Source organism: Nomascus leucogenys, chromosome 22a (genome assembly GCF_006542625.1).
Source record: "Nomascus leucogenys isolate Asia chromosome 22a, Asia_NLE_v1, whole genome shotgun sequence".
Lineage (NCBI taxonomy): Eukaryota > Metazoa > Chordata > Mammalia > Primates > Hylobatidae > Nomascus > Nomascus leucogenys.
This window is the reverse complement of record NC_044402.1, coordinates 80,628,009-80,635,661: the sequence shown is the minus strand read 5'-3', so window position 1 is coordinate 80,635,661 and position 7,653 is coordinate 80,628,009. Positions and strand designations below refer to the sequence as shown.

Genomic DNA, 7,653 nt, shown 5'->3' with positions numbered 1-7,653 from the left:
ATAGCATAGAAGATTTTGATTCCTGTAACTAAAAAGACATAGTTCCTTTAAACCAGAAATGATGCCTTTGACCTTTTAAAAATTATTCAAAGGTAATTATTGTAATAATCTGCACATATAAATAGTACTACCAACCTGAAATCTTGTCAATTTCCAGTACAGTAATAAGAGATCAAAGATATCTAATATGCTGGAAACAAATTTGGAGACATGGGCTGAGATAAAAGAGGAAACTGAAGTCATTTGAGAAGAGGTTTATGTTTTCCTCTATCTAGCTTGCCCCGCAAAATCATTTTCTGCCTGTCCAGGAAATGTGATCTACTAAGAATCTACAAAAGATCTGTGCTGTCACTTATTCTGCACTTTTTACATAGAGTAACATTTTTATCCAAGGCTTTCAGATTTCTTCTTTAAGTTGTCAAATTCAGAAAACTCAGAACTGGAAGAGATCGCACAGGAATTTTCCCAAACAAATTAGCATGTTGAAGGAGAAGGATGTAAATAGTAGAGTCGCTGGCAGTATGAATTTACCCTATGCTTGAGCACGTTTTTGCAGCACAGCTAAGACATTAACAAGTGATGGTTTCACACACTTGGGCTAGTGATTTACAAAGTTGCTTCCTGATTAATAGAGTTCTAGAAAGGATTGTTGTTATACCAACTAAAAAGAATCATAAAATGGTAATGAATGTTATGAAACTTCATGAATATTTCATCTGAAGACAGGCGATCAGATTTATCTTAAGGTTAAAGAACATATAGGTCATAAATCAGGCCCAAGATGGAGTCGCTTGAGGTTCATAGTTGGTAAGAACTGTTTACATGTTAGTCAAGGCTATCTATGGGTGTTTATTACTTCAGTTACATGTTAGAATCCAGTTAAGATAAATAAAAAAAGATTAGTTTTATAATAGATCACTTTAAAAAGGTCAGCAAAAATTCCTGGAAAGAATTAGAGGTATTTTTTGAAACAAAATGGGCTTCATTGAAATTGTTAAGTATTCAGAACTATAATCAATATTTAATAAAAAGGTATCACAAAGCTGTTACTATTATAAAATAGTATAATGAGCATAAGTTCATTGTTAAGCTATAAACATATATAACTATAATTTATATTAAATCTTTAATATATCTTCAGTTTCAAGGCAATTTCTCATTTGGAATATTTACGGTGAGCTTAAAATTTACTACTTATGTTCTTAGATAGGTTACTACTTATATTGTTAGATAGGTATATTTTATTTCCTCCAATAGGACCCCCAAAAAATTATTCTTCCTCAGTTTATAGTAATGATATGGAAGTAAAATTTCAGTGATTGTGGGATTTTCCTCCTAGCTTGGCAGCTAGCTGAGAGCAAGCCCCTTAACTCCTTTAATTGAAGTTTTTCCCTTTTCTTATGTTTGTCAAAATATTTCAAGTGTTATTTAAATATAGAGATAGCCTTTCTGCACAATTTTTATTTATCTGATGATGGAAATTAAAACCTATGTTTATTTATTCATTTGATCAGTCACTCAGCAGTATTTGAAATGCCTACTGTGTGCCATGTACCTGTTAAGTGACAGGGATGAAACTGTGGATGAGTACAACATGAGCCCTACCATGCAGAACATTTTGCGTCAGGAAGGAAGACCAGTATGTAAATACGCAATTGCAGAAAATGTGATGGCTGACATAACAGGGCTATGGGCTATGTGAGCACATGGAAGGGGAAAGTGTCCCGGGTTGAGGGGTCAGAGAGCATCTTGAAGAAAATAATGCCTAAGGCCAGAGCTACCCGAACAAGGAGTGAGGTCATGGTGAAATAAGGTGCAAACTAGGAGAAAAAAAAAACGTCATAAACTATCCTAGGAGCCGAGAAAAGCTTGTAATGGTTGACATGTGTTTTGTGTGTGGTGGTGGGCGTAAAGATGAGGAGGGAAGCCAAAGAGAACAGAGACCATGCTCATAAATCCTGCAAAGAGTTTCAACCCTACCTCAGCACAATGGATTTCACTGAAGGGGCTTCAACACGGTAGTCTAACTAGAATCGCATTTCATCGTGTTTAAAGTTACATCTCTTGCTTGGTAGATAAATTGTTTTATACTTTTGCTCTTGAAACTAAAATGAAAATCAAGAATTTGATCAGATGTTATAAATCAGTGAGTGATGGGTTTTGAAGGTAATTTTACAAAAAGAGTTGAGGAGAAATCCGATCATTTACCTAGAAAATATTGAATATCACCAATGCTCTTGAATGGTGGAAAACGGTAATCCAATAGATAAACTAAGAATAAAGTCAGATTGGAATTCATTACCCTAAAGAATTCCTCGTCAGAATGGAGTAGTTCCAAAGTTAGGTCGTGAGATCTCTTTATGACAGTCTTATATATAAATATTATCCTTCATTTTAAAGAGAAAAAGTAGTGCACATTCTAAAGAAATCATGGCCCTAAAGACTTGTATCTCTGCATTTCGGCATCCCCATCCTGCCTCACTACCTACAAAATCTACTACAGGTTGAGAATCTGTTTTTGTTTTTTGTTTTTCTAAGACAGAGTCTCGCTCTGTCTCCCAAGCTGGAGTGCAGTGGCGCAGTCTCAGCTCACTGCAAGCTCCACCTCCTGGGTTCACGCCATTCTCCTGCCTCAGCCTCCCGAGTAGCTGGGACTACAGGCGCCCGCTGCCACACCCGGCTAATTTTTTTGTATTTTTTAGTAGAGACGGAATTTCACTGTGTTACCCAGGATGGTCTCAATCTCCTGACCTCGTGATCCACCTGCCTCAGCCTCCCAAAGGGCTGGGATTACAGGCGTGAGCCACTGCGCCTGGCCAGGTTAAGTATCTCTTTTACAAAATGCTTGGGACAAGAAGTGGTTTACATTTGAGATTTTTTCAGATTTTGGAATATCTGCATATACATAATGAGATATCTTGGGAATTGAACCCAAATCTAACTAAGAAATTATGTTTCATATATGCCTATAACTAAAAATAATTTTATATAAAATTTTAAATAATTTTGTGCATAAAACAAAATTTTGACTATAACCCATCACATGAGGTCAGGTGTAAAATTTTCCACTCTGTTGTCATGTTACACTCAAAAATTTTCAGAATTTCGAGCAGTCTGTATTCTTTATTTTTGAGTTAGAGATGTTCAATCTATATTAAGAACTAATGTTGACTAAGGAGTGCCAGTCCCTGTCCTAAGTGTTTTACACGTATTTGTTTATTTAATCCTCATCTAAAAATCCATACAGTAAATACTATGAATATCCTCATTTTAAAGATGAGGGAATTAGGCACACAGAGTCAAGTAATTTGTCCGAGTCATACATTCAGTGAGTGGCAGTGCTGGGATTTACAATGGGCCATCAGGATATTCTCTGTCATGACATGCTACATACAGAGTAACACAGTGAACACAGTTTTCATAGTAACAACCAGCAGGAATATAAACAAAAATTACCATCAAAAAGAAACACTGTTCCCATTTATCCTTGAATAATGTTATGTGTCTTTTTAGGAGGAAGTCCTTATTCAGAGGAGGAAGAAAATTCCAATTTGATTTTCTGTGAGGCAACCATACTATTGCAGATTCAATACTCAGAATGGTATATTTGCTCATTGATTGTTGATGAATGAGCATTGATTGTGCTCTTACTGTGGTACTTGTGTACAGTATGTGCATTGAATACATGACATCGCTTATAAGGGAATAATAATTTTTAAAAACTTTACAGAAAACATATCATATTGAACTGTCACTAACATTACCCTAAACTGAATTTTGTTATTGCATATTAGCTGTCACATCCTTCATTCCAAATGGAAATTGAGTTTTTTAATTTCTAGTGGAAAACACAATGCATGTTTAAGTCCAGGTATAAGAATAACACCAGAGCGCCGCTCCCAGCCACAGCCTCTCGCGCCTCGCTCAGCTCCAACATGACAAAAATCTCCAGCCCTACAGAGACTGAGCGGTGCATCGAGTCCCTCATTGCTGTTTTCCAGAAGTATGCTGGAAAGGATGGTTATAACTACACTCTCTCCAAGACAGAGTTCCTAAGCTTCATGAATACAGAACTGGCCGCCTTCACAAAGAACCAGAAGGACCCTGGTGTCCTTGACCGCATGATGAAGAAACTGGACACCAACAGTGATGGTCAGCTAGATTTCTCAGAATTTCTTAATCTGATTGGTGGCCTAGCTATGGCTTGCCATGACTCCTTCCTCAAGGCTGTCCCTTCCCAGAAGCGGACCTGAGGACCCCTTGGGCCTGGCCTTCAAACCCACCCCCTTTCCTTCCAGCCTTTCTGTAATCGTCTCCACAGCCCACCCATCCCCTGAGCCCAGCACACTAACCACCTCATGCAGGCCCCACCTGCCAATAGTAATAAAGCAATGTCACTTTTTTAAAACATGAAAAAAAAAAAAAAAGAATAACACCAAAGACTTCCTGGTACAAAGAGTAATTTGTTCAATTGTCTGACCTGTTTCAGCCTAAAGAACAAGAACAGCATAGGATGACAAAAGGTTCCCAGCAGAAAGAGATTTATAGTCAGAATCACTTTTCTCTGTTTTCATTCATTCTGAATGAATACAAAGAATAATCTTGCTGTTAATACAAATGCAGCAAACTGAGCCATTAAATTGACAGTGTGATCTATCCCACTTCACACTGCTTTATAAGCAAAATGTATCATTCTTGGGAGCTTTCTCCTGGTTAAATAATTGTGAGAAATATATCTCTTGCCATTATTTTTACTGATAAAACACAGCATGTCATCTTAATTCATCCTTCCACTGCTCTATTTCATCATCTACTGAGTGATTGGGATTCTGATCATCCTGTGTTCTGCTGTCAGAATGAAAGCTTCTATCTACTCATCTGTTATTCTTCAAGAAGCAAAGCTCCGGTGTAACAACTGTTTCTTACTGAATCTTCACCAGAGACTCAGATTTCAGCAAGCAATAACCTTGGGGTTCCCCTAGAAACCCTCGAGGGCTCCTGCTATGTCAAGTCTTGAAGCTATCTAACAGAATTAATGCACAAAGTCCTATTACTGTATTTTCATTTTCAAATTTAATTTGGGGTACATAAATTTGGTGGAGAAATGGTAATGTTTTACTGATTTTTGAAGCTAGTCATCACTTGGTTGAGAAGGCTGAAAGTTTAGCTGTGTCTTAAACTTTATTCTTTCCACTTTTTCTCTATTGATGTTCAACTACACTCATATCTTAATCTCAAAACACAAAATACATTTGTTTTGTCTCACTCAGGTATTTTTATGAAATTTCTCAGGTCTAATCACAAAAGATTTCTATTGTGAACCGTATCTATTTGGATATTTTGTGTTTCCTGTTGAAAATTAATGTATCCACTTAGTTTGAATCACTGAGAAAAGATTACAATGAATTTAACTCAGAAGTTAATTTTGATCATAACATGAGTAAAAGAAATAATCCAGAAAATGTGTAGATATTGGTCATTTTTATAATTAGTCATAACTTATGCTAAAAGCCATACTGTATACCCTAAACCAATGTGCATATGTGTGTATTATAAATACTTATACAGGCCGGGCGCAGTGGCTCACGCTTGTAATCCCAGCACTTTGGGAGGCCGAGGCGGGTGGATCACGAGGTCAGGGGATCGAGACCACGGTGAAACCCTGTCTCTACTAAAAATACAAAAAATTAGCCGGGCGTGGTGGCGGGCGCCTGTAGTCCCAGCTACTCGGAGAGGCTGAGGCAGGAGAATGGCGTGAACCCGGGAGGCGGAGCTTGCAGTGAGCCGAGATTGCGCCACTGCACTCCAGCCTGGGCGACAGAGCGAGACTCCATCTCAAAAAAAAAAAAAAAAAAAAAAAAATACTTATACATAGTATTTTTATACCTATACAACATGTTGATAAATTTTTTAAATCATTATTGGAGAATAATAATTAGAATACTGTTTTATTGTTCATTGCTGCAAAACAATCCACTCAAAACGTAGTGGCTTAGAACAATGATTTATTGTTTTTTACAAGTCTGTCAGACATCTAGGAAGTTCATTTACTCCATATCGATAGACATGGTCATTGGCTGGATCACTCACTCAGCTACATTCAGCTGGTGACTAACCTTGACTGAAAGATCCCAGAAGACTTAACTCACATGTCTGGGACTTCATTGCTCTTCCACACGGCCATGCCACATGCCTAGCGTGGAGCTCCTCATAGCATGGTGGTCTCAGGAAAATCAGACTTTTACATAGCAGCTGGCTTCAAGAAAGAAAGTGGAAGTTACTAGCCCTCTTAAGGGCTAGGTCAAAGATCAGCATAGCGTTACTTGATCTGCATTCTAACGGGCAAAGCAAGTCACAAGATGAGCCCAAATTCATGAGGAACAGAAATAGACTCTACCTCTTGAATGATAATGCAACATGAATGTAGAGAAAAGGAAGAAATTGGTGTCTATCTTTGGAGACTATCTAGCACACACACCTCAATTTAAATTTCAAAAGCATTCATTTCTATATTAGAACAGAAGGACTCTTGATATTCTTCATTATACTAAACAATAATAATTTATTTTTCCAAAATATTAGTCTGTCTAAACCCAAGGTAACCCCGGATGTTTAAAAAATGCATGGAGGAATCTGCCTGTGATGCTATCCTAAACATTTACTAATCTTAACATTGAAATCACACCTCAGATTTTAACTTGATTGTCTTTCTCTCACTGTGCTTACAATTTTTACTAGTCATTTCTTCATTTGCTTACATTTTCCACTTGGATACTATTTTAAACCAAGTGAAAAATGAAAAACGAAGGCAAACTTATATAATGTCTTTACACATGACCCACTTAACCTAGTCAAACCAGATCATCCATCCACAAGAACAACAAGAACCAGGAAGCAGTGTGAGAAGTTGGCAAGCAGTGTTTCTTTCCTACCATCTCTGTCAGCCTCTGTCAGAGGAAGTATCTCCATTTTCCAATTATCCATGCCAATGGTTTCCCCCATTGACAGGAGTAATTAAAAGATGACTTTACATTCAGCTAGAGTTTAATAAATGTTAGTCACAAAATATTATTTCAAATATAGCAAAGAAGGTCATACTAATTTTTTGTTTGAAATATTTGTCAAAACCCCAATATACGCTAGGCTTTGGGAATGTAAATTATCTCTTTTTCAAAGTTTCAAAAAGCTAAGAGGACATAAAATACTTCCTGATATTTCTAGTTTGGGGTTTTTATTAATCTTTAATGTAATAATAAAAAACAAAATGGTCTCTCATGAAAGTTTTTATTCATAGTGCTTTTGGTATCTTCAAGTGAGATTAAGTCAAATGAAACCGCTATATAATGACGTAAGAATATTTAACAATAAAAGGTTTCTAGAACAAGAAGAATGATTTTAGTAGCAGTTTTCTTATCTGCAGATATGAGACTTGAGGAACATAAACCTCACACAGAATAGTCTTCTGTAGCTATTACAGAGCAGTAAAGTCCATTCCAACAAGATGAAAGTGATACATAAAAGCTTTGGCTTATTGATTAACCCAATACATACTTTTTTTTTGAGCACCTAGTATGTGCCACCTTGATGCTGGGTATGCAATGCAAAGCAGAAAAGATGAAATTTCTGCTTTCACAGAGCTCCTGTCTGGTGACA

At 36.8% G+C, this 7,653-nt stretch overlaps 1 pseudogene across 1 annotated transcript; it reads left to right on the top strand.

The window, feature by feature from the left end:
* Window positions 1-3,889: 3,889 nt before the first annotated feature.
* On the top strand, window positions 3,890-4,427 carry LOC100601642 (annotated as a pseudogene). Its single transcript, XR_004027930.1, has one exon. The product of XR_004027930.1 is annotated as a protein S100-A11 pseudogene (transcript).
* The last annotated feature ends 3,226 nt before the right edge of the window (window positions 4,428-7,653 follow it).